The following is a 23,579-nucleotide window of genomic DNA, read 5'->3' as shown; positions in this document are numbered from 1 at the left end:
GACGGGTCTCAGGTTTGTTATTAGAATCATTGAGATATCATATTGCATGCTGTAGGAAGGGTCTAAGGGTTGGAATGTGAAGGACTTGGATATCACATCTCATGCTATAGATAGGCTCTTAGGTTTGGAAAGGGAAGGAATTGGATATCACATTTCATGTTAGAGGAAGGATCTCAGGTTTGGTATTAGAAGCATTGAGATATCACATCTCATGCTATAGGAAGGGTCTCAGGATTGGAATGGGAAGCAGTTGGATATCACATATGCTATAGGAAGGGTCTCAGGTTTGGTATAAGCATTGAGATATCACATCTCATGCTATAGGACGGGTCTCAGGATTGGAATGGAAGGAGTTGGATATCACATCTCATGTTATAAGGAAGGATCTCAGGTTTGGTATTAGAAGCATTGAGACATCACATCTCATGCTATAGGAAGGGTCTCAGGGTTGGAATGGGAAGGAGTTGGATATCACATCTCATCCAATAGGAAGGGTCTCAGGTTTGGAATGGGAAGGAATTGGATATCACATCTCATGTTATAGGAAGGATCTCAGGTTTGGTATTAGAAGCATTGAGATATCACATCTCATGCTATAGGAAGGGTCTCAGGATTGGAATGTGAAGGATTTGGATATCACATCTCATGCTAAAGGAAGGGTCTCAGGTTTGGTAGAAGCATTGAGATATCACGTCTCTGCTATCGGAAGGGTCTCAGGATTGGATTGGGAAGGAGTTGGATATCCCTTCTCATGCTATAGGAAGAGTCTCAGGATTTGAATGGCAAGGAGTTGGATATCACATCTCATGCCATAGGAAGGGTCTCAGGTTTGTTATAAGCATTGAGATATCACATCTCTGCTATCGGAAGGGTCTCAGGATTGGATTGGGAAGGAGTTGGATATCCCTTCTCATGCTATAGGAAGTGTCTCAGGTTGGAATGGGAAGGAGTTGGATATCACATCTCATGTTATAGGAAGGGTCTCAGGATTGGAATGGGAAGGATTTGGATATCACATCCCTTGCTATAGGAAGGGTCTCAGGATTGGAATCGGTAGGAGTTGGATATTACTTTCTTGCTATTGGAAGGGTCTCATGTTTGGAATGGGAAGGAGTTGGATATCACATATGCTATAGTTAGTGTCTCAGGTTTGGAACGGGAAGGAGTTGGATATCACATCTCATGTTATAGGAAGGGTCTCAGGTTTGGTATAAGCATTGAGATATCACATCTCTGCTATCGGAAGCGGCTCAGGATTGGAATGGGAAGGAGTTGGATATCCCATCTAATGTTATAGGAAGAGTCTCTGGTTTGGTATTAGAATCATTGAGATATCACATCGCATGCTGTAGGAAGGGTCTAAGGATTGGAATGGGATGGAGTTGGATATCACATCTCATGCTATAGGTAGGCTCTCAGGTTTGGTATAAGCATTGAGATATCACATCTCATGCTATAGGAAGGGTCTCAGGATTGGAATGGGAAGGAATTGGATATCACATCATGCTATAGGAAGGGTCTCAGATTTGGTATAAGCATTGAGATATCACATCTCATGCTAAAGGAAGGGTCTCAGGATTGGAATGGGAAGGAGTTGGATATCACATCTCATGTTATAGGAAGGATCTCAGGTTTGGTATTAGAAGCATTGAGATATCACATCTCTGCTATCGGAAGTGTCTCAGGATTGGAATGGGAAGGAGTTGGATATCACATCTCATCCAATAGGAAGGGCCTCAGGTTTGGAATGGGAAGGAATTGGATATCACATCTCATGTTATAGGAAGGATCTCAGGTTTGGTATTAGAAGCATTGAGATATCACATCTCATGCTATAGGAAGGGTCTCAGGATTGGAATGTGAAGGATTTGGATATCACATCTCATGCTAAAGGAAGGGTCTCAGGTTTGGTAGAAGCATTGAGATATCACGCCTCTGCTATCGGAAGGGTCTCAGGATTGGATTGGGAAGGAGTTGGATATCACATCTCATGCCATAGGAAGGGTCTCAGGTTTGGTATAAGCATTGAGATATCACATCTCTGCTATCGGAAGGGTCTCAGGTTTGGATTGGGAAGGAGTTGGATATCCCTTCTCATGCTATAGGAAGTGTCTCAGGTTGGAATGGGAAGGAGTTGGATATCACATCTCATTCATGTTATAGGAAGGGTCTCAGGATTGGAATGGGAAGGATTTGGATATCACATCTCTTGCTATAGGAAGGGTCTCAGGATTGGAATGGGTAGGAGTTGGATATTACTTTCTTGCTATAGGAGGGGTCTCATGTTTGGAATGGGAAGGAGTTGGATATCACATATGCTATAGTTAGTGTCTCAGGTTTGCAACGGGAAGGAGTTGGATATCACATCTCATGTTATAGGAAGGGTCTCAGGTTTGGTATAAGCATTGAGATATCACATCTCTGCTATCGGAAGCGGCTCAGGATTGGAATGGGAAGGAGTTGGATATCCCATCTCATGTTATAGGAAGAGTCTCTGGTTTGGTATTAAAATCATTGAGATATCACATCGCATGCTGTAGGAAGGGTCTAAGGATTGGAATGGGATGGACTTGGATATCACATCTCATGCTATAGGTAGGCTCTCAGGTGGTTTGGTATAAGCATTGAGATATCATATCTCATGCTATAGGAAGGGTCTCAGGATTGGAATGGGAAGGAATTGTATATCACATCTCATGCTATAGGAAGGGTCTCAGATTTGGTATAAGCATTGAGATATCACATCTCATGCTAAAGGAAGGGTCTCAGGATTGGAATGGGAAGGAGTTGTATATGACATCTCAGGCCATAGGAAGGTTCTCAGGTTTGGTATAAGCATTGAGATATCACATCTCTGCTATCGGAAGGGTCTCAGGATTGGAATGGGAAGGAGTTGGATATCCCATCTCATGTTATAGGAAGGGTCTCAGGTTTGGTATTAGAAGCATAGAGATATCACATCTCATGCTATAGGAAGGGTCTCAGGATTTGAATGGCAAGGAGTTGGATATCACATCTCATGCCATAGGAAGGGTCTCAGGTTTGGTATAAGCATTGAGATATCACATCTCTGCTATCGGAAGGGTCTCAGGATTGGATTGGGAAGGAGTTGGATATCCCTTCTCATGCTATAGGAAGTGTCTCAGGTTGGAATGGGAAGGAGTTGGATATCACATCTCATGTTATAGGAAGGGTCTCAGGATTGGAATGGGAAGGATTTGGATATCACATCTCTTGCTATAGGAAGGGTCTCAGGATTGGAATGGGTAGGAGTTGGATATTACTTTCTTGCTATAGGAAGGGTCTCATGTTTGGAATGGGAAGGAGTTGGATATCACATATGCTATAGTTAGTGTCTCAGGTTTGGAACGGGAAGGAGTTGGATATCACATCTCATGCTATAGGAAGGGTCTCAGATTTGGTATAAGCATTGAGATATCACATCTCATGCTAAAGGAAGGGTCTCAGGATTGGAATGGGAAGGAGTTGTATATGACATCTCAGGCCATAGGAAGGTTCTCAGGTTTGGTATAAGCATTGAGATATCACATCTCTGCTATCGGAAGGGTCTCAGGATTGGAATGGGAAGGAGTTGGATATCCCATCTCATGTTATAGGAAGGGTCTCAGGTTTGGTATTAGAAGCATTGAGATATCACATCTCATGCTATAGGAAGGGTCTCAGGATTGGAATGTGAAGGATTTGGATATTACATCTCATGCTAAAGGAAGGGTCTCAGGTTTGGTAGAAGCATTGAGATATCACGTCTCTGCTATCGGAAGGGTCTCAGGATTGGATTGGGAAGGAGTTGGATATCCCTTCTCATGCTATAGGAAGGGTCTCAGGATTTGAATGGCAAGGAGTTGGATATCACATCTCATGCCATAGGAAGGGTCTCAGGTTTGGTATAAGCATTGAGATATCACATCTCTGCTATCGGAAGGGTCTCAGGATTGGATTGGGAAGGAGTTGGATATCCCTTCTCATGCTATAGGAAGTGTCTCAGGTTGGAATGGGAAGGAGTTGGATATCACATCTCATGTTATAGGAAGGGTCTCAGGATTGGAATGGGAAGGATTTGGATATCACATCTCTTGCTATAGGAAGGGTCTCAGGATTGGAATGGGTAGGAGTTGGATATTACTTTCTTGCTATAGGAAGGGTCTCATGTTTGGAATGGGAAGGATTTGGATATCACATATGCTATAGTTAGTGTCTCAGGTTTGGAACGGGAAGGAGTTGGATATCACATCTCATGTTATAGGAAGGGTCTCAGGTTTGGTATAAGCATTGAGATATCACATCTCTGCTATCGGAAGCGGCTCAGGATTGGAATGGGAAGGAGTTGGATATCCCATCTCATGTTATAGTAAGAGTCTCTGGTTTGGTATTAGAATCATTGAGATATCACATCGCATGCTGTAGGAAGGGTCTAAGGATTGGAATGGGATGGACTTGGATATCACATCTCATGCTATAGGAAGGGTCTCAGATTTGGTATAAGCATTGAGATATCACATCTCATGCTAAAGGAAGGGTCTCAGGATTGTAGGCTCTCAGGTTTGGTATAAGCATTGAGATATCACATCTCATGCTATAGGAAGTGTCTCAGGATTGGAATGGGAAGGATTTGGATATCACATCTCATGCTATAGGAAGGGTCTCAGATTTGGTATAAGCATTGAGATATCACATCTCATGCTAAAGGAAGGGTCTCAGGATTGGAATGGGAAGGAGTTGTATATGACATCTCAGGCCATAGGAAGGGTCTCAGGTTTGGTATAAGCATTGAGATATCACATCTCTGCTATCGGAAGGGTCTCAGGATTGGAATGGGAAGGAGTTGGATATCCCATCTCATGTTATAGGAAGGGTCTCAGGTTTGGTATTAGAAGTATAGAGATATCACATCTCATGCTATAGGAAGGGTCTCAGGATTGGAATGGGAAGGACTTGGATGTCACATCTCATGCTATAGGGAGGGTCTCAAGTTTGATATTAGAAGCATTGAGATAACAAATCTCATGATATCGGAAGGGTCTCAGGATTGGAATGGGAAGGAGTTGGATACCACATCTCATGATAAAGGAAGGGTCTAAGGTTTGGAAGGGGAAGGATTTGGATATCACATCTCATGTTATAGGACGGGTCTCAGGTTTGGTATTAGAAGCATTGAGATATCAAGTCTCATGGTATAAGAAGGGTCTCAGAATTGGAATGGGAAGGAGTTGGATATCACACCTCAAGCTATAGGAAGGGTCTCAGGATTGGAATGGGAAGGAATTTGATATCACATCTCATGCCATAGTATGGGTCTCAGGTTTGGTAGAAGCATTGGAATATCACATCTCATGCTATCGGAAGGGTATCAGTATTGGATTTGGAAGAAGTTGGATATCCCATCTCATGCTATAGGAAGGGTCTCAGGTTGGAATGGGAAGGAGTTCGATATCACATTTCATGTTATAGGAAGGGTCTCAGGATTGGAATGGGAAGGACTTGGATATCATATCTCATGCTATAGGACAGGTCTCAGGTTTGTTATTAGAATCATTGAGATATCATATTGCATGCTGTAGGAAGGGTCTAAGGATTGGAACGGGAAGGACTTGGATATCACATCTCATGCTATAGATAGGCTCTTAGGTTTGGAAAGGGAAGGAGTTGGATATCACATTTCATGTTAGAGGAAGGATCTCAGGTTTGGTATTAGAAGCATTGAGATATCACATCTCATGCTATAGGAAGGGTCTCAGGATTGGAATGGGAAGTAGTTGGATATCACATCTCATGCTATAGGAAGGGTCTCAGGTTTGGTATAAGCATTGAGATATCACATCTCATGCTATAGGACGGGTCTCAGGATTGGAATGGAAGGAGTTGGATATCACATCTCATGTTATAGGAAGGATCTCAGGTTTGGTATTAGAAGCATTGAGACATCACATCTCATGCTATAGGAAGGGTCTCAGGGTTGGAATGGGAAGGAGTTGGATATCACATCTCATCCAATAGGAAGGGTCTCAGGTTTGGAATGGGAAGGAATTGGATATCACATCTCATGTTATAGGAAGGATCTCAGGTTTGGTATTAGAAGCATTGAGATATCACATCTCATGCTATAGGAAGGGTCTCAGGATTGGAATGTGAAGGATTTGGATATCACATCTCATGCTAAAGGAAGGGTCTCAGGATTGGTAGAAGCATTGAGATATCACGTCTCTGCTATCGGAGGGGTCTCAGGATTGGATTGGGAAGGAGTTGGATATCCCTTCTCATGCTATAGGAAGGGTCTCAGGATTTGAATGGCAAGGAGTTGGATATCACATCTCATGCCATAGGAAGGGTCTCAGGATTGGAATGGAAGGAGTTGGATATCACATCTCATGTTATAGGAAGGATCTCAGGTTTGGTATTAGAAGCATTGAGACATCACATCTCATGCTATAGGAAGGGTCTCAGGGTTGGAATGGGAAGGAGTTGGATATCACATCTCATCCAATAGGAAGGGTCTCAGGTTTGGAATGGGAAGGAATTGGATATCACATCTCATGTTATAGGAAGGATCTCAGGTTTGGTATTAGAAGCATTGAGATATCACATCTCATGCTATAGGAAGGGTCTCAGGATTGGAATGTGAAGGATTTGGATATCACATCTCATGCTAAAGGAAGGGTCTCAGGATTGGTAGAAGCATTGAGATATCACGTCTCTGCTATCGGAGGGGTCTCAGGATTGGATTGGGAAGGAGTTGGATATCCCTTCTCATGCTATAGGAAGGGTCTCAGGATTTGAATGGCAAGGAGTTGGATATCACATCTCATGCCATAGGAAGGGTCTCAGGTTTGGTATAAGCATTGAGATATCACATCTCTGCTATCGGAAGGGTCTCAGGATTGGAATGGGAAGGAGTTGGATATTCCCATCTCATGTTATAGGAAGGGTCTCAGGTTTGGTATTAGAAGCATTGAGATATCACATCTCATGCTATAGGAAGGGTCTCAGGATTGGAATGGGAAGGACTTGGATATCACATCTCATGCTATAGGGAGGGTCTCAAGTTTGATATTAGAAGCTTTGAGATATCACATCTCATGATATCGGAAGGGTCTCAGGATTGGAATGGGAAGGAGTTGGATATCACATCTCATGATAAAGGAAGGGTCTAAGGTTTGGAAGGGGAAGGATTTGGATATCACATCTCATGTTATATTACGGGTCTCAGGTTTGGTATTAGAAGCATTGAGATATCAAGTCTCAGAGTATAGGAAGGGTCTCAGAATTGGAATGGGAAGGAGTTGGATATCACATCTCAAGCTATAGGAAGGGTCTCAGGATTGGAATGGGAAGGACTTGGATATCACATCTCATGCTATAGGAAGGCTCTCAGGTTTGGAAGGGGAAAGAGTTGGATATCACATTTCATGTTAGAGGTAGGATCTCAGGTTTGGTATTAGAGGCATTGAGATATCACATCTCATGCTATCAGAAGGGTCTCAGGAATGGAATGGGAAGGGGTTGGATATCACATCTCATGCTAAAGGGAGGGTCTCAGGTTTGGAAGGGGAAGGATTTGGATATCACATCTCATGTTATAGGAAGGATCTCAGGTTTGGTATTAGAACCATTGAGATATCACATCTCATGCTATCGGAAGGATCTCAGGTTTGGTATTAGAAGCATTGAGATATTACATCTCATGCTATCAGAAGGGTCTCAGGATTGGAATGGGAAGGAGTTGGATATCACATCTCATGCTAAAGGGAGGGTCTCAGGTTTGGAAGGGGAAGGATTTGGATATCACATCTCATGTTATCGGAAGGATCTCACGTTTGGTATTAGAAGTATTGAGATATCATATCTCATGCTATAGGAAGGGTCTCAGGATTGGAATGGGAAGGACTTAGATATCACATATCATGCTATAGGGAGGGTCTCAGTTTTGATATTAGAAGCATTGAGATATCACATCTCATGCTATCGGAAGTGTCTCAGGATTGGAATGGGAAGGAGCTGGATATCACATCTCATGCTAAAGGAAGGGTCTCAGGTTTGGAACGGGAAGGATTTGGATATCACATCTCATGTTATAGGAAGGGTCTCAGGTTTGGTATAAGCATTGAGATATCACATCTCTGCTATCGGAAGTGTCTCAGGATTGGAATGGGAAGGAGTTGGATATCCCATCTCATGTTATAGGACGGGTCTCAGGTTTGTTATTAGAATCATTGAGATATCATATTGCATGCTGTAGGAAGGGTCTAAGGGTTGGAATGGGAAGGACTTGGATATCACATCTCATGCTATAGATAGGCTCTTAGGTTTGGAAAGGGAAGGAGTTGGATATCACATTTCATGTTAGAGGAAGGATCTCAGGTTTGGTATTAGAAGCATTGAGACATCACATCTCATGCTATAGGAAGGGTCTCAGGATTGGAATGGGAAGTAGTTGGATATCACATCTCATGCTATAGGAAGTGTCTCAGGTTTGGTATAAGCATTGAGATATCACATCTCATGCTATAGGACGGGTCTCAGGATTGGAATGGAAGGAGTTGGATATCACATCTCATGTTATAGGAAGGATCTCAGGTTTGGTATTCGAAGCATTGAGACATCACATCTCATGCTATAGGAAGGGTCTCAGGGTTGGAATGGGAAGGAGTTGGATATCACATCTCATCCAATAGGAAGGGTCTCAGGTTTGGAATGGGAAGGAATTGGATATCACATCTCCTGTTATAGGAAGGATCTCAGGTTTGGTATTAGAAGCATTGAGATATCACATCTCATGCTATAGGAAGGGTCTCAGGATTGGAATGTGAAGGATTTGGATATCACATCTCATGCTAAAGGAAGGGTCTCAGGTTTGGTAGAAGCATTGAGATATCACGTCTCTGCTATCGGAAGGGTCTCAGGATTGGATTGGGAAGGAGTTGGATATCCCTTCTCATGCTATAGGAAGGGTCTCAGGATTTGAATGGCAAGGAGTTGGATATCACATCTCATGCCATAGGAAGGGTCTCAGGTTTGGTATAAGCATTGAGATATCACATCTCTGCTATCGGAAGGGTCTCAGGATTGGATTGGGAAGGAGTTGGATATCCCTTCTCATGCTATAGGAAGTGTCTCAGGTTTGAATGGGAAGGAGTTGGATATTCCTTTCTTGCTATAGGAAGGGTCTCATGTTTGGAATGGTAATGAGTTGGATATCACATATGCTATAGTTAGTGTCTCAGGTTTGGAACGGGAAGGAGTTGGATATCACATCTCATGTTATAGGAAGGGTCTCAGGTTTGTTATAAGCATTGAGATATCACATCTCTGCTATCGGAAGCGGCTCAGGATTGGAATGGGAAGGAGTTGGATATCCCATCTCATGTTATAGTAAGAGTCTCTGGTTTGGTATTAGAATCATTGAGATATCACATCGCATGCTGTAGGAAGGGTCTAAGGATTGGAATGGGATGGACTTGGATATCACATCTCATGCTATAGGTAGGCTCTCAGGTTTGATATAAGCATTGAGATATCACATCTCATGCTATAGGAAGGGTCTCAGGATTGGAATGGGAAGGATTTGGATATCACATCTCATGCTATAGGAAGGGTCTCAGATTTGGTATAAGCATTGAGATATCACATCTCATGCTAAAGGAAGGGTCTCAGGATTGGAATGGGAAGGAGTTGTATATGACATCTCAGGCCATAGGAAGGGTCTCATGTTTGGTATAAGCATTGAGATATCACATCTCTGCTATCGGAAGGGTCTCAGGATTGGAATGGGAAGGAGTTGGATATCCCATCTCATGTTATAGGAAGGGTCTCAGGTTTGGTATTAGAAGCATAGAGATATCACATCTCATGCTATAGGAAGGGTCTTAGGATTGGAATGGGAAGGACTTGGATGTCACATCTCATGCTATAGGGAGGGTCTCAAGTTTGATATTAGAAGCATTGAGATAACAAATCTCATGATATCGGAAGGGTCTCAGGATTGGAATGGGAAGGAGTTGGATACCACATCTCATGATAAAGGAAGGGTCTAAGGTTTGGAAGGGGAAGGATTTGGATATCACATCTCATGTTATAGGACGGGTCTCAGGTTTGGTATTAGAAGCATTGAGATATCAAGTCTCATGGTATAAGAAGGGTCTCAGAATTGGAATGGGAAGGAGTTGGATATCACACCTCAAGCTATAGGAAGGGTCTCAGGATTGGAATGGGAAGGCGTTTGATATCACATCTCATGCCATAGTATGGGTCTCAGGTTTGGTAGAAGCATTGGGATATCACATCTCATGCTATCGGAAGGGTATCAGTATTGGATTTGGAAGAAGTTGGATATCCCATCTCATGCTATAGGAAGGGTCTCAGGTTGGAATGGGAAGGAGTTGGATATCACATTTCATGTTATAGGAAGGGTCTCAGGATTGGAATGGGAAGGACTTGGATATCATATCTCATGCTATAGGACAGGTCTCAGGTTTGTTATTAGAATCATTGAGATATCATATTGCATGCTGTAGGAAGGGTCTAAGGATTGGAACGGGAAGGACTTGGATATCACATCTCATGCTATAGATAGGCTCTTAGGTTTGGAAAGGGAAGGAGTTGGATATCACATTTCATGTTAGAGGAAGGATCTCAGGTTTGGTATTAGAAGCATTGAGATATCACATCTCATGCTATAGGAAGGGTCTCAGGATTGGAATGGGAAGTAGTTGGATATCACATCTCATGCTATAGGAAGGGTCTCAGGTTTGGTATAAGCATTGAGATATCACATCTCATGCTATTGGACGGGTCTCAGGATTGGAATGGAAGGAGTTGGATATCACATCTCATGTTATAGGAAGGATCTCAGGTTTGGTATTAGAAGCATTGAGACATCACATCTCATGCTATAGGAAGGGTCTCAGGGTTGGAATGGGAAGGAGTTGGATATCACATCTCATCCAATAGGAAGGGTCTCAGGTTTGGAATGGGAAGGAATTGGATATCACATCTCATGTTATAGGAAGGATCTCAGGTTTGGTATTAGAAGCATTGAGATATCACATCTCATGCTATAGGAAGGGTCTCAGGATTGGAATGTGAAGGATTTGGATATCACATCTCATGCTAAAGGAAGGGTCTCAGGATTGGTAGAAGCATTGAGATATCACGTCTCTGCTATCGGAGGGGTCTCATTATTGGATTGGGAAGGAGTTGGATATCCCTTCTCATGCTATAGGAAGGGTCTCAGGATTTGAATGGCAAGGAGTTGGATATCACATCTCATGCCATAGGAAGGGTCTCAGGTTTGGTATAAGCATTGAGATATCACATCTCTGCTATCGGAAGGGTCTCAGGATTGGAATGGGAAGGAGTTGGATATTCCCATCTCATGTTATAGGAAGGGTCTCAGGTTTGGTATTAGAAGCATTGAGATATCACATCTCATGCTATAGGAAGGGTCTCAGGATTGGAATGGGAAGGACTTGGATATCACATCTCATGCTATAGGGAGGGTCTCAAGTTTGATATTAGAAGCTTTGAGATATCACATCTCATGATATCGGAAGGGTCTCAGGATTGGAATGGGAAGGAGTTGGATATCACATCTCATGATAAAGGAAGGGTCTAAGGTTTGGAAGGGGAAGGATTTGGATATCACATCTCATGTTATATTACGGGTCTCAGGTTTGGTATTAGAAGCATTGAGATATCAAGTCTCAGAGTATAGGAAGGGTCTCAGAATTGGAATGGGAAGGAGTTGGATATCACATCTCAAGCTATAGGAAGGGTCTCAGGATTGGAATGGGAAGGACTTGGATATCACATCTCATGCTATAGGAAGGCTCTCAGGTTTGGAAGGGGAAAGAGTTGGATATCACATTTCATGTTAGAGGTAGGATCTCAGGTTTGGTATTAGAGGCATTGAGATATCACATCTCATGCTATCAGAAGGGTCTCAGGAATGGAATGGGAAGGAGTTGGATATCACATCTCATGCTAAAGGGAGGGTCTCAGGTTTGGAAGGGGAAGGATTTGGATATCACATCTCATGTTATAGGAAGGATCTCAGGTTTGGTATTAGAACCATTGAGATATCACATCTCATGCCATAGTATGGGTCTCAGGTTTGGTAGAAGCATTGGGATATCACATCTCATGCTATCGGAAGGGTATCAGTATTGGATTTGGAAGAAGTTGGATATCCCATCTCATGCTATAGGAAGGGTCTCAGGTTGGAATGGGAAGGAGTTGGATATCACATTTCATGTTATAGGAAGGGTCTCAGGATTGGAATGGGAAGGACTTGGATATCATATCTCATGCTATAGGACAGGTCTCAGGTTTGTTATTAGAATCATTGAGATATCATATTGCATGCTGTAGGAAGGGTCTAAGGATTGGAACGGGAAGGACTTGGATATCACATCTCATGCTATAGATAGGCTCTTAGGTTTGGAAAGGGAAGGAGTTGGATATCACATTTCATGTTAGAGGAAGGATCTCAGGTTTGGTATTAGAAGCATTGAGATATCACATCTCATGCCATAGGAAGGGTCTCAGGATTGGAATGGGAAGTAGTTGGATATCACATCTCATGTTATAGGAAGGATCTCAGGTTTGGTATTAGAAGCATTGAGACATCACATCTCATGCTATAGGAAGGGTCTCAGGGTTGGAATGGGAAGGAGTTGGATATCACATCTCATCCAATAGGAAGGGTCTCAGGTTTGGAATGGGAAGGAATTGGATATCACATCTCATGTTATAGGAAGGATCTCAGGTTTGGTATTAGAAGCATTGAGATATCACATCTCATGCTATAGGAAGGGTCTCAGGGTTGGAATGGGAAGGAGTTGGATATCACATCTCATCCAATAGGAAGGGTCTCAGGTTTGGAATGGGAAGGAATTGGATATCACATCTCATGTTATAGGAAGGATCTCAGGTTTGGTATTAGAAGCATTGAGATATCACATCTCATGCTATAGGAAGGGTCTCAGGATTGGATTGGGAAGGAGTTGGATATCCCTTCTCATGCTATAGGAAGGGTCTCAGGATTTGAATGGCAAGGAGTTGGATATCACATCTCATGCCATAGGAAGGGTCTCAGGTTTGGTATAAGCATTGAGATATCACATCTCTGCTATCGGAAGGGTCTCAGGATTGGAATGGGAAGGAGTTGGATATTCCCATCTCATGTTATAGGAAGGGTCTCAGGTTTGGTATTAGAAGCATTGAGATATCACATCTCATGCTATAGGAAGGGTCTCAGGATTGGAATGGGAAGGACTTGGATATCACATCTCATGCTATAGGGAGGGTCTCAAGTTTGATATTAGAAGCTTTGAGATATCACATCTCATGATATCGGAAGGGTCTCAGGATTGGAATGGGAAGGAGTTGGATATCACATCTCATGATAAAGGAAGGGTCTAAGGTTTGGAAGGGGAAGGATTTGGATATCACATCTCATGTTATATTACGGGTCTCAGGTTTGGTATTAGAAGCATTGAGATATCAAGTCTCAGAGTATAGGAAGGGTCTCAGAATTGGAATGGGAAGGAGTTGGATATCACATCTCAAGCTATAGGAAGGGTCTCAGGATTGGAATGGGAAGGACTTGGATATCACATCTCATGCTATAGGAAGGCTCTCAGGTTTGGAAGGGGAAAGAGTTGGATATCACATTTCATGTTAGAGGTAGGATCTCAGGTTTGGTATTAGAGGCATTGAGATATCACATCTCATGCTATCAGAAGGGTCTCAGGAATGGAATGGGAAGGGGTTGGATATCACATCTCATGCTAAAGGGAGGGTCTCAGGTTTGGAAGGGGAAGGATTTGGATATCACATCTCATGTTATAGGAAGGATCTCAGGTTTGGTATTAGAACCATTGAGATATCACATCTCATGCTATCGGAAGGATCTCAGGTTTGGTATTAGAAGCATTGAGATATCACATCTCATGCTATCAGAAGGGTCTCAGGATTGGAATGGGAAGGAGTTGGATATCACATCTCATGCTAAAGGGAGGGTCTCAGGTTTGGAAGGGGAAGGATTTGGATATCACATCTCATGTTATCGGAAGGATCTCACGTTTGGTATTAGAAGTATTGAGATATCATATCTCATGCTATAGGAAGGGTCTCAGGATTGGAATGGGAAGGACTTAGATATCACATATCATGCTATAGGGAGGGTCTCAGTTTTGATATTAGAAGCATTGAGATATCACATCTCATGCTATCGGAAGTGTCTCAGGATTGGAATGGGAAGGAGCTGGATATCACATCTCATGCTAAAGGAAGGGTCTCAGGTTTGGAACGGGAAGGATTTGGATATCACATCTCATGTTATAGGAAGGGTCTCAGGTTTGGTATAAGCATTGAGATATCACATCTCTGCTATCGGAAGTGTCTCAGGATTGGAATGGGAAGGAGTTGGATATCCCATCTCATGTTATAGGACGGGTCTCAGGTTTGTTATTAGAATCATTGAGATATCATATTGCATGCTGTAGGAAGGGTCTAAGGGTTGGAATGGGAAGGACTTGGATATCACATCTCATGCTATAGATAGGCTCTTAGGTTTGGAAAGGGAAGGAGTTGGATATCACATTTCATGTTAGAGGAAGGATCTCAGGTTTGGTATTAGAAGCATTGAGACATCACATCTCATGCTATAGGAAGGGTCTCAGGATTGGAATGGGAAGTAGTTGGATATCCCATCTCATGCTATAGGAAGTGTCTCAGGTTTGGTATAAGCATTGAGATATCACATCTCATGCTATAGGACGGGTCTCAGGATTGGAATGGAAGGAGTTGGATATCACATCTCATGTTATAGGAAGGATCTCAGGTTTGGTATTCGAAGCATTGAGACATCACATCTCATGCTATAGGAAGGGTCTCAGGGTTGGAATGGGAAGGAGTTGGATATCACATCTCATCCAATAGGAAGGGTCTCAGGTTTGGAATGGGAAGGAATTGGATATCACATCTCCTGTTATAGGAAGGATCTCAGGTTTGGTATTAGAAGCATTGAGATATCACATCTCATGCTATAGGAAGGGTCTCAGGATTGGAATGTGAAGGATTTGGATATCACATCTCATGCTAAAGGAAGGGTCTCAGGTTTGGTAGAAGCATTGAGATATCACGTCTCTGCTATCGGAAGGGTCTCAGGATTGGATTGGGAAGGAGTTGGATATCCCTTCTCATGCTATAGGAAGGGTCTCAGGATTTGAATGGCAAGGAGTTGGATATCACATCTCATGCCATAGGAAGGGTCTCAGGTTTGGTATAAGCATTGAGATATCACATCTCTGCTATCGGAAGGGTCTCAGGATTGGATTGGGAAGGAGTTGGATATCCCTTCTCATGCTATAGGAAGTGTCTCAGGTTTGAATGGGAAGGAGTTGGATATTCCTTTCTTGCTATAGGAAGGGTCTCATGTTTGGAATGGGAATGAGTTGGATATCACATATGCTATAGTTAGTGTCTCAGGTTTGGAACGGGAAGGAGTTGGATATCACATCTCATGTTATAGGAAGGGTCTCAGGTTTGTTATAAGCATTGAGATATCACATCTCTGCTATCGGAAGCGGCTCAGGATTGGAATGGGAAGGAGTTGGATATCCCATCTCATGTTATAGTAAGAGTCTCTGGTTTGGTATTAGAATCATTGAGATATCACATCGCATGCTGTAGGAAGGGTCTAAGGATTGGAATGGGATGGACTTGGATATCACATCTCATGCTATAGGTAGGCTCTCAGGTTTGATATAAGCATTGAGATATCACATCTCATGCTATAGGAAGGGTCTCAGGATTGGAATGGGAAGGATTTGGATATCACATCTCATGCTATAGGAAGGGTCTCAGATTTGGTATAAGCATTGAGATATCACATCTCATGCTAAAGAAAGGGTCTCAGGATTGGAATGGGAAGGAGTTGTATATGACATCTCAGGCCATAGGAAGGGTCTCATGTTTGGTATAAGCATTGAGATATCACATCTCTGCTATCGGAAGGGTCTCAGGATTGGAATGGGAAGGAGTTGGATATCCCATCTCATGTTATAGGAAGGGTCTCAGGTTTGGTATTAGAAGCATAGAGATATCACATCTCATGCTATAGGAAGGGTCTTAGGATTGGAATGGGAAGGACTTGGATGTCACATCTCATGCTATAGGGAGGGTCTCAAGTTTGATATTAGAAGCATTGAGATAACAAATCTCATGATATCGGAAGGGTCTCAGGATTGGAATGGGAAGGAGTTGGATACCACATCTCATGATAAAGGAAGGGTCTAAGGTTTGGAAGGGGAAGGATTTGGATATCACATCTCATGTTATAGGACGGGTCTCAGGTTTGGTATTAGAAGCATTGAGATATCAAGTCTCATGGTATAAGAAGGGTCTCAGAATTGGAATGGGAAGGAGTTGGATATCACACCTCAAGCTATAGGAAGGGTCTCAGGATTGGAATGGGAAGGAGTTTGATATCACATCTCATGCCATAGTATGGGTCTCAGGTTTGGTAGAAGCATTGGGATATCACATCTCATGCTATCGGAAGGGTATCAGTATTGGATTTGGAAGAAGTTGGATATCCCATCTCATGCTATAGGAAGGGTCTCAGGTTGGAATGGGAAGGAGTTGGATATCACATTTCATGTTATAGGAAGGGTCTCAGGATTGGAATGGGAAGGACTTGGATATCATATCTCATGCTATAGGACAGGTCTCAGGTTTGTTATTAGAATCATTGAGATATCATATTGCATGCTGTAGGAAGGGTCTAAGGATTGGAACGGGAAGGACTTGGATATCACATCTCATGCTATAGATAGGCTCTTAGGTTTGGAAAGGGAAGGAGTTGGATATCACATTTCATGTTAGAGGAAGGGTCTCAGGTTTGGTATAAGCATTGAGATATCACATCTCATGCTATTGGACGGGTCTCAGGATTGGAATGGAAGGAGTTGGATATCACATCTCATGTTATAGGAAGGATCTCAGGTTTGGTATTAGAAGCATTGAGACATCACATCTCATGCTATAGGAAGGGTCTCAGGGTTGGAATGGGAAGGAGTTGGATATCACATCTCATCCAATAGGAAGGGTCTCAGGTTTGGAATGGGAAGGAATTGGATATCACATCTCATGTTATAGGAAGGATCTCAGGTTTGGTATTAGAAGCATTGAGATATCACATCTCATGCTATAGGAAGGGTCTCAGGATTGGAATGTGAAGGATTTGGATATCACATCTCATGCTAAAGGAAGGGTCTCAGGATTGGTAGAAGCATTGAGATATCACGTCTCTGCTATCGGAGGGGTCTCATTATTGGATTGGGAAGGAGTTGGATATCCCTTCTCATGCTATAGGAAGGGTCTCAGGATTTGAATGGCAAGGAGTTGGATATCACATCTCATGCCATAGGAAGGGTCTCAGGTTTGGTATAAGCATTGAGATATCACATCTCTGCTATCGGAAGGGTCTCAGGATTGGAATGGGAAGGAGTTGGATATTCCCATCTCATGTTATAGGAAGGGTCTCAGGTTTGGTATTAGAAGCATTGAGATATCACATCTCATGCTATAGGAAGGGTCTCAGGATTGGAATGGGAAGGACTTGGATATCACATCTCATGCTATAGGGAGGGTCTCAAGTTTGATATTAGAAGCTTTGAGATATCACATCTCATGATATCGGAAGGGTCTCAGGATTGGAATGGGAAGGAGTTGGATATCACATCTCATGATAAAGGAAGGGTCTAAGGTTTGGAAGGGGAAGGATTTGGATATCACATCTCATGTTATATTACGGGTCTCAGGTTTGGTATTAGAAGCATTGAGATATCAAGTCTCAGAGTATAGGAAGGGTCTCAGAATTGGAATGGGAAGGAGTTGGATATCACATCTCAAGCTATAGGAAGGGTCTCAGGATTGGAATGGGAAGGACTTGGATATCACATCTCATGCTATAGGAAGGCTCTCAGGTTTGGAAGGGGAAAGAGTTGGATATCACATTTCATGTTAGAGGTAGGATCTCAGGTTTGGTATTAGAGGCATTGAGATATCACATCTCATGCTATCAGAAGGGTCTCAGGAATGGAATGGGAAGGAGTTGGATATCACATCTCATGCTAAAGGGAGGGTCTCAGGTTTGGAAGGGGAAGGATTTGGATATCACATCTCATGTTATAGGAAGGATCTCAGGTTTGGTATTAGAACCATTGAGATATCACATCTCATGCCATAGTATGGGTCTCAGGTTTGGTAGAAGCATTGGGATATCACATCTCATGCTATCGGAAGGGTATCAGTATTGGATTTGGAAGAAGTTGGATATCCCATCTCATGCTATAGGAAGGGTCTCAGGTTGGAATGGGAAGGAGTTGGATATCACATTTCATGTTATAGGAAGGGTCTCAGGATTGGAATGGGAAGGACTTGGATATCATATCTCATGCTATAGGACAGGTCTCAGGTTTGTTATTAGAATCATTGAGATATCATATTGCATGCTGTAGGAAGGGTCTAAGGATTGGAACGGGAAGGACTTGGATATCACATCTCATGCTATAGATAGGCTCTTAGGTTTGGAAAGGGAAGGAGTTGGATATCACATTTCATGTTAGAGGAAGGATCTCAGGTTTGGTATTAGAAGCATTGAGATATCACATCTCATGCTATAGGAAGGGTCTCAGGATTGGAATGGGAAGTAGTTGGATATCACATCTCATGCTATAGGAAGGGTCTCAGGTTTGGTATAAGCATTGAGATATCACATCTCATGCTATAGGACGGGTCTCAGGATTGGAATGGAAGGAGTTGGATATCACATCTCATGTTATAAGAAGGATCTCAGGTTTGGTATTAGAAGCATTGAGACATCACATCTCATGCTATAGGAAGGGTCTCAGGGTTGGAATGGGAAGGAGTTGGATATCACATCTCATCCAATAGGAAGGGTCTCAGGTTTGGAATGGGAAGGAATTGGATATCACAACTCATGTTATAGGAAGGATCTCAGGTTTGGTATTAGAAGCATTGAGATATCACATCTCATGCTATAGGAAGGGTCTCAGGATTGGAATGTGAAGGATTTGGATATCACATCTCATGCTAAAGGAAGGGTCTCAGGATTGGTAGAAGCATTGAGATATCACGTCTCTACTATCGGAGGGGTTTCAGGATTGGATTGGGAAGGAGTTGGATATCCCTTCTCATGCTATAGGAAGGGTCTCAGGATTTGAATGGCAAGGAGTTGGATATCACATCTCATGCCATAGGAAGGGTCTCAGGTTTGGTATAAGCATTGAGATATCACATCTCTGCTATCGGAAGGGTCTCAGGATTGGAATGGGAAGGAGTTGGATATTCCCATCTCATGTTATAGGAAGGGTCTCAGGTTTGGTATTAGAAGCATTGAGATATCACATCTCATGCTATAGGAAGGGTCTCAGGATTGGAATGGGAAGGACTTGGATATCACATCTCATGCTATAGGGAGGGTCTCAAGTTTGATATTAGAAGCTTTGAGATATCACATCTCATGATATCGGAAGGGTCTCAGGATTGGAATGGGAAGGAGTTGGATATCACATCTCATGATAAAGGAAGGGTCTAAGGTTTGGAAGGGGAAGGATTTGGATATCACATCTCATGTTATATTACGGGTCTCAGGTTTGGTATTAGAAGCATTGAGATATCAAGTCTCAGAGTATAGGAAGGGTCTCAGAATTGGAATGGGAAGGAGTTGGATATCACATCTCAAGCTATAGGAAGGGTCTCAGGATTGGAATGGGAAGGACTTGGATATCACATCTCATGCTATAGGAAGGCTCTCAGGTTTGGAAGGGGAAAGAGTTGGATATCACATTTCATGTTAGAGGTAGGATCTCAGGTTTGGTATTAGAGGCATTGAGATATCACATCTCATGCTATCAGAAGGGTCTCAGGAATGGAATGGGAAGGAGTTGGATATCACATCTCATGCTAAAGGGAGGGTCTCAGGTTTGGAAGGGGAAGGATTTGGATATCACATCTCATGTTATAGGAAGGATCTCAGGTTTGGTATTAGAACCATTGAGATATCACATCTCATGCTATCGGAAGGATCTCAGGTTTGGTATTAGAAGCATTGAGATATCACATCTCATGCTATCAGAAGGGTCTCAGGATTGGAATGGGAAGGAGTTGGATATCACATCTCATGCTAAAGGGAGGGTCTCAGGTTTGGAAGGGGAAGGATTTGGATATCACATCTCATGTTATCGGAAGGATCTCACGTTTGGTATTAGAAGTATTGAGATATCATATCTCATGCTATAGGAAGGGTCTCAGGATTGGAATGGGAAGGACTTAGATATCACATATCATGCTATAGGGAGGGTCTCAGTTTTGATATTAGAAGCATTGAGATATCACATCTCATGCTATCGGAAGTGTCTCAGGATTGGAATGGGAAGGAGCTGGATATCACAACTCATGCTAAAGGAAGGGTCTCAGGTTTGGAACGGGAAGGATTTGGATATCACATCTCATGTTATAGGAAGGGTCTCAGGTTTGGTATAAGCATTGAGATATCACATCTCTGCTATCGGAAGTGTCTCAGGATTGGAATGGGAAGGAGTTGGATATCCCTTCTCATGTTATAGGACGGGTCTCAGGTTTGTTATTAGAATCATTGAGATATCATATTGCATGCTGTAGGAAGGGTCTAAGGGTTGGAATGGGAAGGACTTGGATATCACATCTCATGCTATAGATAGGCTCTTAGGTTTGGAAAGGGAAGGAGTTGGATATCACATTTCATGTTAGAGGAAGGATCTCAGGTTTGGTATTAGAAGCATTGAGATATCACATCTCATGCTATAGGAAGGGTCTCAGGATTGGAATGGGAAGGAGTTCAATATCACATCTCATGCTAAAGGGAGGGTCTCAGGTTTGGAAGGGGAAGGATTTGGATATCACATCTCATGTTATAGGAAGGATCTCAGGTTTGGTGTTAGAACCATTGAGATATCACATCTCATGCTATCGGAAGGATCTCAGGTTTGGTATTAGAAGCATTGAGATATCACATCTCATGCTATCAGAAGGGTCTCAGGATTGGAATGGGAAGGAGTTGGATATCACATCTCATGCTAAAGGGAGGGTCTCAGGTTTGGAAGGGGAAGGATTTGGATATCACATCTCATGTTATCGGAAGGATCTCACGTTTGGTATTAGAAGTATTGAGATATCATATCTCATGCTATAGGAAGGGTCTCAGGATTGGAATGGGAAGGACTTAGATATCACATATCATGCTATAGGGAGGGTCTCAGTTTTGATATTAGAAGCATTGAGATATCACATCTCATGCTATCGGAAGTGTCTCAGGATTGGAATGGGAAGGAGCTGGATATCACATCTCATGCTAAAGGAAGGGTCTCAGGTTTGGAACGGGAAGGATTTGGATATCACATCTCATGTTATAGGAAGGGTCTCAGGTTTGGTATAAGCATTGAGATATCACATCTCTGCTATCGGAAATGTCTCAGGATTGGAATGGGAAGGAGTTGGATATCCCATCTCATGTTATAGGACGGGTCTCAGGTTTGTTATTAGAATCATTGAGATATCATATTGCATGCTGTAGGAAGGGTCTAAGGGTTGGAATGGGAAGGACTTGGATATCACATCTCATGCTATAGATAGGCTCTTAGGTTTGGAAAGGGAAGGAGTTGGATATCACATTTCATGTTAGAGGAAGGATCTCAGGTTTGGTATTATATGCATTGAGATATCACATCTCATGCTATAGGAAGGGTCTCAGGATTGGAATGGGAAGTAGTTGGATATCACATCTCATGCTATAGGAAGTGTCTCAGGTTTGGTATAAGCATTGAGATATCACATCTCATGCTATAGGACGGGTCTCAGGATTGGAATGGAAGGAGTTGGATATCACATCTCATGTTATAGGAAGGATCTCAGGTCTGCTATTAGAAGCATTGAGACATCACATCTCATGCTATAGGAAGGGTCTCAGGGTTGGAATGGGAAGGAGTTGGATATCACATCTGATCCAATAGGAAGGGTCTCAGGTTTGGAATGGGAAGGAATTGGATATCAAATCTCATGTTATAGGAAGGATCTCAGGTTTGGTATTAGAAGCATTGAGATATCACATCTCATGCTATAGGAAGGGTCTCAGGATTGGAATGTGAAGGATTTGGATATCACATCTCATGCTAAAGGAAGGGTCTCAGGTTTGGTAGAAGCATTGAGATATCACGTCTCTGCTATCGGAAGGGTCTCAGGATTGGATTGGGAAGGAGTTGGATATCCCTTCTCATGCTATAGGAAGGGTCTCAGGATTTGAATGGCAAGGAGTTGGATATCACATCTCATGCCATAGGAAGGGTCTCAGGTTTGGTATAAGCATTGAGATATCACATCTCATGCTATCGGAAGGGTCTCAGGATTGGATTGGGAAGGAGTTGGATATCCCTTCTCATGCTATAGGAAGTGTCTCAGGTTGGAATGGGAAGGAGTTGGATATCACATCTCATGTTATAGGAAGGGTCTCAGGATTGGAATGGGAAGGATTTGGATATCACATCTCTTGCTATAGGAAGGGTCTCAGGATTGGAATGGGTAGGAGTTGGATATTACTTTCTTGCTATAGGAAGGGTCTCATGTTTGGAATGGGAATGAGTTGGATATCACATATGCTATAGTTAGTGTCTCAGGTTTGGAACGGGAAGGAGTTGGATATCACATCTCATGTTATAGGAAGGGTCTCAGGTTTGTTATAAGCATTGAGATATCACATCTCTGCTATCGGAAGCGGCTCAGGATTGGAATGGGAAGGAGTTGGATATCCCATCTCATGTTATAGTAAGAGTCTCTGGTTTGGTATTAGAATCATTGAGATATCACATCGCATGCTGTAGGAAGGGTCTAAGGATTGGAATGGGATGGACTTGGATATCACATCTCATGCTATAGGTAGGCTCTCAGGTTTGGTATAAGCATTGAGATATCACATCTCATGCTATAGGAAGGGTCTCAGATTTGGTATAAGCATTGAGAAATCACATCTCATGCTAAAGGAAGGGTCTCAGGATTGGAATGGGAAGGAGTTGTATATGACATCTCAGGCCATAGGAAGGGTCTCAGGTTTGGTATAAGCATTGAGATATCACATCTCTGCTATCGGAAGGGTCTCAGGATTGGAATGGGAAGGAGTTGGATATCCCATCTCATGTTATAGGAAGGGTCTCAGGTTTGGTATTAGAAGCATAGAGATATCACATCTCATGCTATAGGAAGGGTCTCAGGATTGGAATGGGAAGGACTTGGATGTCACATCTCATGCTATAGGGAGGGTCTCAAGTTTGATATTAGAAGCATTGAGATAACAAATCTCATGATATCGGAAGGGTCTCAGGATTGGAATGGGAAGGAGTTGGATACCACATCTCATGATAAAGGAAGGGTCTAAGGTTTGGAAGGGGAAGGATTTGGATATCACATCTCATGTTATAGGACGGGTCTCAGGTTTGGTATTAGAA

Source organism: Ambystoma mexicanum, unplaced genomic scaffold (assembly GCF_040938575.1).
Source record: "Ambystoma mexicanum isolate Mex_15411 unplaced genomic scaffold, UKY_AmexF1_1 Mex_scaf3, whole genome shotgun sequence".
NCBI lineage: Eukaryota > Metazoa > Chordata > Amphibia > Caudata > Ambystomatidae > Ambystoma > Ambystoma mexicanum.
Note: the sequence above shows the minus strand (reverse complement) of the source record.